Consider the following 10602-nt stretch of genomic DNA (forward strand, 5'->3'; position numbering starts at 1 on the left):
TTCGATCCCTCACACAGGTCACGAGTTCTTATTTCTCTGACTTTATAACGGTGTTCATTTCTCTCAAAGTAGGTGGGAGTCAACGAAGCATTTTGGCGTTCGGAAAAGAATGTTGGTGATTGAAATTTCGCGAAAAGATATCGCTGCAACGAAAAACGCCCTTAATGGTTGTCAGCCCGATTCGCTTATCATATCCATGACACACTCTTCCCAGTTTCGTAAAAATACAAAACGAACTGCCCTTCTTTGAACTTTTTCGGTTTTCTCCATCAAACCCATGTGGTAATGTTACCATGCCGCGCAGCATTGACCCAGGAAACAATGGACAGGCGTAGTATAGACAGTCTATTTAGTGTTCTGCCAACAAAACGAAGTCTTTGGTTGTGTCGTGTCCTAACAGGGGACAGAAGGACAACAGGGAGTTACAGGTCAGTCTGCAATTTCCGAGCGGTTAGGAGCAAATGCAGGACGACAGACTTCCAGCAGGGGCAAGTTGATTGCATGGATCAGCGCCGACCACTGTCACAGGGCACCTACAAGAGACTCGAATTTTGGGACTCGATAGGATGCACGGGACAGTAGACTCAAGGATAATCAGGGGTCTGATTAACACTATTAATTTGTAATCAGATTAACTATTACACTGAAGGCTAATTCTAAACTTTAGATAAATCAAAAGATGCAACTGGTTACACAACAGAAGTCAGTGACTGAGTCGGTGGGGTGAGAGCCAATAGAAATAGCAAACACTAGTCGTATTGTTAAGTACGAACTTTGAGAATAGCGCCGGCCGGGGTGACCGAGAGGGTCTAGGCGCTACAGTCTGGAACGGCGCGACCGCTACGGTCGCAGGTTCGAATCCTGTCTCGGGTATGGATGTGTGTGATGTCCTTAGGTTCGTTAGGTTTAAGCAGTTCTAAGTTCTAGGGGACTGATGACCTCAGAAGTTAAGTCCCAGAATGCTCAGAGCCATTTGAACCGGTTTTTTTTTTTTTTTTTTTTTTTTTTTTTTTTTTTTTTTTTTTTTGAGAATAGCACTCCAAGTGAGAAAAACAGATTTGAGGAAGCTTACACGAGGCTGGCCATGAGTGACACGGAGTTGGCGTCCCAACAATCTGACTAAGGACTCTATCTGAATACAAAAACCAGCGCTTTTTAAAGGATTGTGGCCGCGCACTATTTCTCACTTCCTATAGTCAGTCCACCAGTTCACCGGCACTTTGCAGGCTTCGGCCAATCCGATGAGCGGCTCTGCACGTCCAGGGCGCCTCTGGCCAACCGCCGGCCGAAGTGGCCGTGCGGTTAAAGGCGCTGCAGTCTGGAACCGCAAGACCGCTACGGTCGCAGGTTCGAATCCTGCCTCGGGCATGGATGTTTGTGATGTCCTTAGGTTAGTTAGGTTTAACTAGTTCTAAGTTCTAGGGGACTAATGACCTCAGCAGTTGAGTCCCATAGTGCTCAGAGCCATTTGAACCATTTGAACCTCTGGCCAACCACATTCACATCCCTCTCCCTTTCCCTCTCCTATTCAATAGATAGGTATGTTTCTAATGTTTGCATTAACAAATTCGAAGTCCATCAACAACAGCGTTCAGATGGAGGCTACACGTCACTGTCCTTCCCATTATGGCTAGCAAAAACTGTGTTTTTCGTCACTTGACCCCGCCCTGAGGCTTCTCGCGAGTGGGGGCTGCTGAAGTAGCACTCTAAGCTGTGGAAACCCCTTGGCGTTGAGGTACTCAGGGGTAAATATTTAGCTTGCTTCGACTGCTAAGACATGCCATGTTGTGACCATCTTCTACTATGACGCCTTACAACAGCGTCCAGGCGGTGGACTGAGTTACCGATTAATTCTCTGCAGTCAAACTTCTCCGCTGGGACAGCTGTCCAGCGCGTCTGCAGTTCACACCGCTCTAGCGTTACTGTTTACCTCCGGTAACTTAAACGCTAACACCTTGCCTGCTCTTTGCATTGTTCTCTGATTTCCCGCTTTTACTGTCCCGGCTGCTTTCAGCGGCATTAAGCTTGACAATGTACAGGTCAGCATACATCAGTACATGACTGTTCGCCTTCGCCATTACATTTTCTTTGTTATTAGTCCAATCTAATTTGTTCATAATAGTAACCGCTAGACGTTTAGTTGAATCGACAGTCTTTAAAGTTTTGTATTTTGTTGTGTAACCAACTTTAACGGAATGTTTTGATACTCATGTGCAGGACCGCGAGCTTTTCATTTTTCAGGATCAATTGTCACTTTTCGCATCTCGCATATTTCTTGTTTAACTTACTTTGTAATCTGTCTTTATCTTCTGATGACATTATTGGACGGTAAACGACTGCATCATCTGCAAAGAATCTAATAGGACTTCTCAGCCTGCCTCCTACATCGTGTATCTAGATTAAGAACAGCAGAAACCATGTAACGCTTCCTTCGGGAGATCTAGAAGTCAGTTGCTGCACGGCTGCCCCCGTCGGAGGTTCGAGTCCTCCATCGGGCATGTGTGTGTGTGTGTGTGTGTGTGTGTGTGTGTGTGTGTCGTCCTTAGCGTAAGTTAGTTTAAGTTACATTAAGTAGTGTGCATGCTTAGGGACCGATGACCTCAGCAGTTTGGTCCGCCAAGACCTTACCACAAATTGCCAATTTCCAGTCAGTTGCTATGATCTGTCAACTTATCGTACAGCTGACACGATACTCTGCAGACATACAGTTTCGTCAGAAATGAGGAACGGTGCCAAAAGCCCTTTGGAAATCTAGAAATACGGAATCAACTTGAGATCTGTCAATAGCACTCATTTATTTGTGTGAATAAAGAGTAAATTGCGTTACACAACAACAATATTTTCTGAACCTATGCTGGTTGTGTGTCGATAGACCGTTGTCTAGGAGGTATTTCATAATGATGGAACACACTACACTGAAGCGCCAAAGGAACTGGTATAGGCATGCTATTCAAATACAGAGGTATGTGAGCAAGGAGAATACGGCGCTGCAGTCGGCAACGCCTATATAAGATAACAAGCGTCTGGCACTGTTCTTGGATCGGTTACTGCTGCTACAATAGCAAGTTATCAAAATTTAAGTGAGTTTGAATGTTGTGTTATAGACGGCGCACAAGCGATTGCACACAGCATCTCCGAGGTCGCGATGAAGTGGGGAATTTCCCGTGCGACCATCTCACGAGTGTACTGTGAACACCAAGTGTAAACCTTCCGCAAATTTCTGTGGCATCAACAAGCGTCAGCTAGCGAACCATTGAACGGAACATCAGCGATATGGGGTTTTGGAGCCGAAGGCCCACTAATGTACCGTTTATGACTGCACGACACAAAGCTTTACGCCACGCCTGGGCCTGGACTGTTGATGACTGGAAACATGTTGCCTGGTCAGACGAGTTTCGTTTCAAATTGTATCGAGCGGTTGGTCGTGTACGGGTATGGAGACAACCTCATGAATCCATGGACCCTGCATGTCAGGAGGGGCCTGTTCAGGCTCGTGGGGGCTCTGTAATGGTGTGGGGCTCGTGCAGTTGGAGTGATATGGGACCCCTGATTAGATACGACTCTAATTAATTTATGGTAAGTTCCTATGGGACCAAACTGCTGAGGTCATCGGTCCGTAGGCTTACGCGCTAATTAAACTAACTTACGCTAAGGAAAACACACACACCTATGCCCGAGGGAGGGAGGGAGGACTCTAACCTCCGACGGGGGGAGACGCACGAACGGTGGCAAGATACGACTCTGACAGGTGACACGTACATAAGCATCCTCTCTGATCGCCTGTATCCATTCATGTACGTTGTGCATTCCGACGGACTTGGGCAATTCCAGCAGGACAATGTGACACTCCACACTTCCGGAATTGCTGCAGAGTGGCTCCAGGAGCACTCTTTTGAGTTTAAACACTTCGGCTGTCCACCAAACTCCCAAGGCATGAACATTACTGAGCATATCTGGCGTGCCTAGCAACTTGCTATTCAGCAGAGATCTCCACCCTCTCGTACTCTTACGGATTTATGGACAGCCCTGCAGAATTCACGGTGTCAATTCCCTCCAGCACTACTTCAGACATTAGTCGAGTCTATGCCACGTCGTGTTGTGGCACTTTTGCGTGCTCGTGGGGGCCCTACACGATGTTAAGCAAGTGTACCAGTTTGCTTGGCTCTTCAGTGCATAAACCGATGTCAGTGATATGGGTGTCATTGTGTTCACATGGTGGAATGCTCTGGGCATGCTGCTACGATCCTCATTGTATAACGGAAAAGGATTCTTGCACGTGGCTAATAACTACGTGTGTTTTGCTAAATAAACATATATAGTATCTGCATAATGGAATTCCTTTCCTTCTACAATGTTGTTTTGATAACGATGAGAGAGAAGGGAAAGGTTGATACCCGGTGCCTGCACATGCTCTTCTCCTGGTGAACGACACCAAGTAGGCCACTGAGCTTAATGATCCCATCTGGCGGACGCATCACCGTCAACAGTGTCACATGCTCTTACCCTCTGAGACCGTATAGAACAGTTTCGAATGTACGTAAGGACATTCACGTAATTTCTGATGATCAACAAATTTATTCTTCCTCCTCGCCTCACTGTGCCGATCAAACATTTGCGGTGAAAAATCTGAAGATGCAAATCTGAAGACGCAAAAATCATGAAGACGCAAGGACAAACTTATCACAGAACTTGTGAATGTGCTATAGACTGAGTTCCATACGATAATTTTTAGATTATTGTAGCGACTCATCATCAAACAAATAATCAGTTACCAAAATTTGCTTACATCTATCACATTCACTGCAATGAAGGTGTGCGGTGATATAGAAGTTCGTTAAAAAGCAGGTGGGTGAAGGAAGTACGAAATTAATTGGTAACAGGCGAGAAACGAAGTTTACGGAAAGCCCTTACCAGAAGCAGCCATACTTCACGGTAATCTTAACTAGAAGATAGCTAAGATTGGCAACACAATGATAAACAAGTAACCAGCATTAATTAAAAGATTTTACAGTGAAGAACTCAACTTTTACTGATGTATGATGTGTGGCTCTGTAGTAGAAGTCCTACACAGTAATCTAACTTAACACGGTGAAAGAGAACTACACTCCTGGAAATTGAAATAAGAACACCGTGAATTCATTGTCCCAGGAAGGGGAAACTTTATTGACACATTCCTGGGGTCAGATACATCACATGATCACACTGACAGAACCACAGGCACATAGACACAGGCAACAGAGCATGCACAATGTCGGCACTAGTACAGTGTATATCCACCTTTCGCAGCAATGCAGGCTGCTATTCTCCCATGGAGACGATCGTAGAGATGCTGGATGTAGTCCTGTGGAACGGCTTGCCATGCCATTTCCACCTGGCGCCTCAGTTGGACCAGCGTTCGTGCTGGACGTGCAGACCGCGTGAGACGACGCTTCATCCAGTCCCAAACATGCTCAATGGGGGACAGATCCGGAGATCTTGCTGGCCAGGGTAGTTGACTTACACCTTCTAGAGCACGTTGGGTGGCACGGGATACATGCGGACGTGCATTGTCCTGTTGGAACAGCAAGTTCCCTTGCCGGTCTAGGAATGGTAGAACGATGGGTTCGATGACGGTTTGGATGTACCGTGCACTATTCAGTGTCCCCTCGACGATCACCAGTGGTGTACGGCCAGTGTAGGAGATCGCTCCCCACACCATGATGCCGGGTGTTGGCCCTGTGTGCCTCGGTCGTATGCAGTCCTGATTGTCGCGCTCACCTGCACGGCGCCAAACACGCATACGACCATCATTGGCACCAAGGCAGAAGCGACTCTCATCGCTGAAGACGACACGTCTCCGTTCGTCCCTCCATTCACGCCTGTCGCGACACCACTGGGGGCGGGCTGCACGATGTTGGGGCGTGAGCGGAAGACGGCCTAACGGTGTGCGGGACCGTAGCCCAGCTTCATGGAGACGGTTGCGAATGGTCCTCGCCGATACCCCAGGAGCAACAGTGTCCCTAATTTGCTGGGAAGTGGCGGTGCGGTCCCCTACGGCACTGCGTAGGATCCTACGGTCTTGGCGTGCATCCGTGCGTCGCTGCGGTCCGGTCCCAGGTCGACGGGCACGTGCACCTTCCGCCGACCACTGGCGACAACATCGATGTACTGTGGAGACCTCACGCCCCACGTGTTGAGCAATTCGGCGGTACGTCCACCCGGCCTCCCGCATGCCCACTATACGCCCTCGCTCAAAGTCCGTCAACTGCACATACGGTTCACGTCCACGCTGTCGCGGCATGCTACCAGTGTTAAAGACTGCGATGGAGCTCCGTATGCCACGGCAAACTGGCTGACACTGACGGCGGCGGTGCACAAATGCTGCGCAGCTAGCGCCATTCGACGGCCAACACCGCGGTTCCTGGTGTGTCCGCTGTGCCGTGCGTGTGATCATTGCTTGTACAGCCCTCTCGCAGTGTCCGGAGCAAGTATGGTGGGTCTGACACACCGGTGTCAATGTGTTCTTTTTTCCATTTCCAGGAGTGTATGTTATCTGTAGAATTTTAGTCTGGACTCCTATAACTAATAGTTCGCCGTTCGGGCTCAGGCTCGAATAACACTCAGCATTTACTGTCCGACGATCACTTGTTGATAACGGCTGCCTATAACGGCGGCAAGTGGGACTGGTCAGTGACTGCTGCTGGCAATGAAATGGCTGAGTGTTGCAGTGCGTCTTCATTTATCCACGAAAGGTGGAAAGATGTCCATCTGTGATCTAATTGACGGGTGCAGAAAGCACTTCTTAGTATCAGCGCCCTCTTGGGTGGTTGAGACACCTATTGGCAAATGGAGCGGATTCTTTGAAAGTCCTGTTACAGAAGCATAAATAGGTTCCTGTTATGTGCACCACCTATATGGCAACTGATCGTAACTATGCGGCGCCACTTTGGAGAAGGCGGGACTGATGTTGCCTTCTGTAGCTGTCGCTGAGTACCGTGTGACAGAGTACACATCACTTACCAAACAAGGCGACGTAGTGGATAAGACAATGGCATTCAGGAAGAGAAAAGTTCGAATTCCTGTTCGACCTTATTAATTAGGCTACCTTTTTCCTCATTTTCCCATCGACCTTTTCAGGATTATCCTAGGTTGGTTAATTCAACTAGGCCAAGGCCCATTTTCTTCAGTATTCTTGCCCTACTGAGTTCGTGTCTAGTGAATTCTATGTTTCTCTAAGTATTCGCGGCTGATAGAATATTCCATCATTCTTTATGTGTGCATCCGGGGCAACAGTTTTTCTTCTTCCGATATTTCGGCTGACAGTCACACAGACCATCATCAAGGTGGTGCGAAGACTGAATTAAAACCACTTGACCCAAAGGTATAGTATGAAGTTAATGCGCTTGCGTCAGAGGTGCGACAGTCAGCACGAGAGCGTCAGTCAGAGATAAAAGCATTACGTGTGTAGAAAGGGGTTCATACTTACAGAATCTGAAGGTCATTGCTCCGGCATAATTTGGTCCCACAGCAAAGATGTATTAGTTGAGTTTCTTGAGCATCTTCACTCATTCACGAAAATATCGAATTTTCCATGGAATGGTAAATGAATGGCTGTCCATCGTTTTTAGGTGTATTGGTTCGAGATAAAGAGGATGAGTTTTAGGGCATTGCATGTACCACAAATCCTCTTTTGATTTATACTTGCAGGTGCCGAATGCCACCATCCCTTGGAAACTTTGAACGTACTTTGTACTTGGGTATTTTAATATGTAAGGTCCATGTAGTCTTGACACCCCGAACTGGTAAGCGTGGAAGAAGTATTCGTAGAAATGGATATGCAATACGTCAAATTTAGTGAGCTCTGCAACCGAAAACGCCACACCAACCTACGGAAAAACAAGAGGGAAGAAGTATAAAGTCTAGGGGCTTTCTACAGTATGTGCTAAAGGTTTCTTTAAATTGCCCGAATAATGAAGAAGCATAAAATGGGTGTGATCTGCCATCTACTGGCTAAGACAGTGGTTCTTCTGGGATCTGTGGAAGACAATGTGCTTTTACGTAAGGCGAGTGTAAATGAAATTCTTTGTCAGTTTCCTAAAATTAGTAGAAACAATAAGCACTGTACAAGAACAGTGCATCGAATAACAATAGCCTTCCACAATCCAACAAATGTGTAATGGCTGAACATTTTCCGGTGGGTATTCCTTGGAATATAGAGAAGCCAGGATAGCAGTCATAGACACACCGTATAGGGATTCAGTCGTAACGAAGCAATAGAAATACAATAAGCAGGCAACTCGCTCAACTGAGTCGTTTCCAGCTCGACAATTCATGGAAGCCACGCATATTACGCCTGGCCACTCAGCGGAACTATTTTTCTGAACCTTTGCTGCTTGGCATTCCAAAACATGCCATCCGTTGTAATAATTTTTAAACTCTGGATTTGCTGACTTGGTACTTCCTATGCTTTATTTCTGAAGTATATAGTTTTATCTATGATTGACGCTCTTGTGCGAACTGTCTTATTTGTGACGCGGGAGACATTGTTTCCAACCGAACGGCTAAGTGAAGCGACAAAAAAAAAAAAAAAAAAAGGCATATAGCTATTGCTTTGAGTGTGTTCAACCATTTCACTCGCAGCAATTGAAGTTCAACCTGTTCACAACCTCGGAAATCATGACGTATGCGAGTTTCACACGAGCTCGACTTACACTCGTTGATCAACATATAGCGTGAACGATCGACAGCGTGTGACGTCACTGCCTTTGGTTGTGCAGGTGGAACGAGAGTGTATCTCTGACGCACGCGCATTTGCTCCCTAGTATATAGGACGATTCAGTGATGAAGTTACAGACTTTAAGGGACGACTGAGAAGGGTAAATGTGTCAATTAGAGGTGAGGGATCTTGGTCTCGAAACGACCGAGTCGAAAGTCAAAAGCGAAAATCGTTCTGCTGCCTCTGCAATGGGCCTCTTATACTACGACTTCTTTACTTTTCATATTTTGGGAGGAGGTAGTACGGACCAAAAGAAAAAAAAAACCTAGTAAACATGGGCTCTAAAATGCTTGCCGGTCGGAGTGCCCGAGCGGTTCTAGGCTCTTCAGTTTGGAACCGCGCGGCCGCTACGGTCGCAGGTTCGAATCCTGCCTTGGGCATGGATGTGTATGATGTCCTTAGGTTAGTTAGGTTTAAGTAGTCCTAAGTTCTAGGGGACTGATGACCTCAGAAGATAAGTCCCATAGTGCTCAGAGCCATTTGAACCATTTTTTGAAATGCTTGCCATAAAAGCTATGAGCAGTGGTACAGCAGAATATGGAATATTCCAGAATTTGAAACACGAATAACTGCTAGCATGAGTTTCTTAGAAGTAGATGCCTTAGGGGTTGCGAAGCAACTCAAATCGCTTGATACGGGCAAGTCTTCAGGTCCAGATTGTATACCGATCAGGTTCCTTTCAGATTACGCTGATACAATAGCTCCCTACTTAGCAATCATATACAACCGCTCGCTCACCGATAGATCTGTACCTACAGATTGGAAAATTGCGCAGGTCGCACCAGTGTTTAAGAAGGGTAGTAGGAGTAATCCATCGAACTATATCATTGACGTCGGTTTGCAGTAGGGTTTTGGAGCATATACAGTATTCAAACATTATGAATCACCTCGAAGGGAACGATCTATTGATACGTAATCAGCATGGCTTCAAAAAACATCGTTCTTGTGCAACGCAGCTAGCTCTTTATTCGCACGAAGTAATGGCCGCTATCGACAGGGGATCTCAAGTTGATTCCGTATTTCTAGATTTCCGGAAAGCTTTTGACACCGTTCCTCACAAGTGACTTCTAATCAAGCTGCGGGCCTATGGGGTATCGTCTCAGTTGTGCGACTGGATTCGTGATTTCCTGTCAGGAAGGTCGCAGTTCGTAGTAATAGACGGCAAATCATCGAGTAAAACTGAAGTGATATCAGGTGTTCCCCAGGGAAGCGTCCTGGGGCCTCTGCTGTTCCTGACCTATATAAATGACCTGGGTGACAATCTGAGCAGTTCTCTTAGGTTTTTCGCAGATGATGCTGTAATTTACCGTCTAGTAAGGTCATCCGAAGACTAGTATCAGTTGCAAAACGATTTAGAAAAGATTGCTGTATGGTGTGACTAAATAACGAAAAGTGTGAGGTGATCCACATGAGTTCCAAAAGAAATCCGTTGGAATTCGATTACTCGATAAATAGTACAATTCTCAAGGCTGTCAATTCAACTAAGTACCTGGGTGTTAAAATTACGAACAACTTCAGTTGGAAAGACCACATAGATAATATTGTGGGTGTGGCTAAATAACGAAAAGTTTGAGGTGATCCACATGAGTCCCATAAGAAATCCGTTGGAATCGATTACTCGATAAATAGTACAATTCTCAAGGCTTTAGACCACATAGATAATATTGTGGGGAAGGCAAGCCAAAGGTTGCGTTTCATTGGGAGGACACTTAGAAGATGCAACAAGTCCACTAAAGAGACGGCTTACACTACACTCGTTCGTCCTCTGTTATAATATTGCTGCGCGGTGTGGGATCCTTACCAGGTGGGATTGACGGAGGACATCGAAAGGGTGCAAAAAAGGGCAG

Source organism: Schistocerca serialis, chromosome 1, assembly GCF_023864345.2.
Source record: "Schistocerca serialis cubense isolate TAMUIC-IGC-003099 chromosome 1, iqSchSeri2.2, whole genome shotgun sequence".
Classification (NCBI taxonomy): Eukaryota; Metazoa; Arthropoda; class Insecta; order Orthoptera; family Acrididae; genus Schistocerca; species Schistocerca serialis.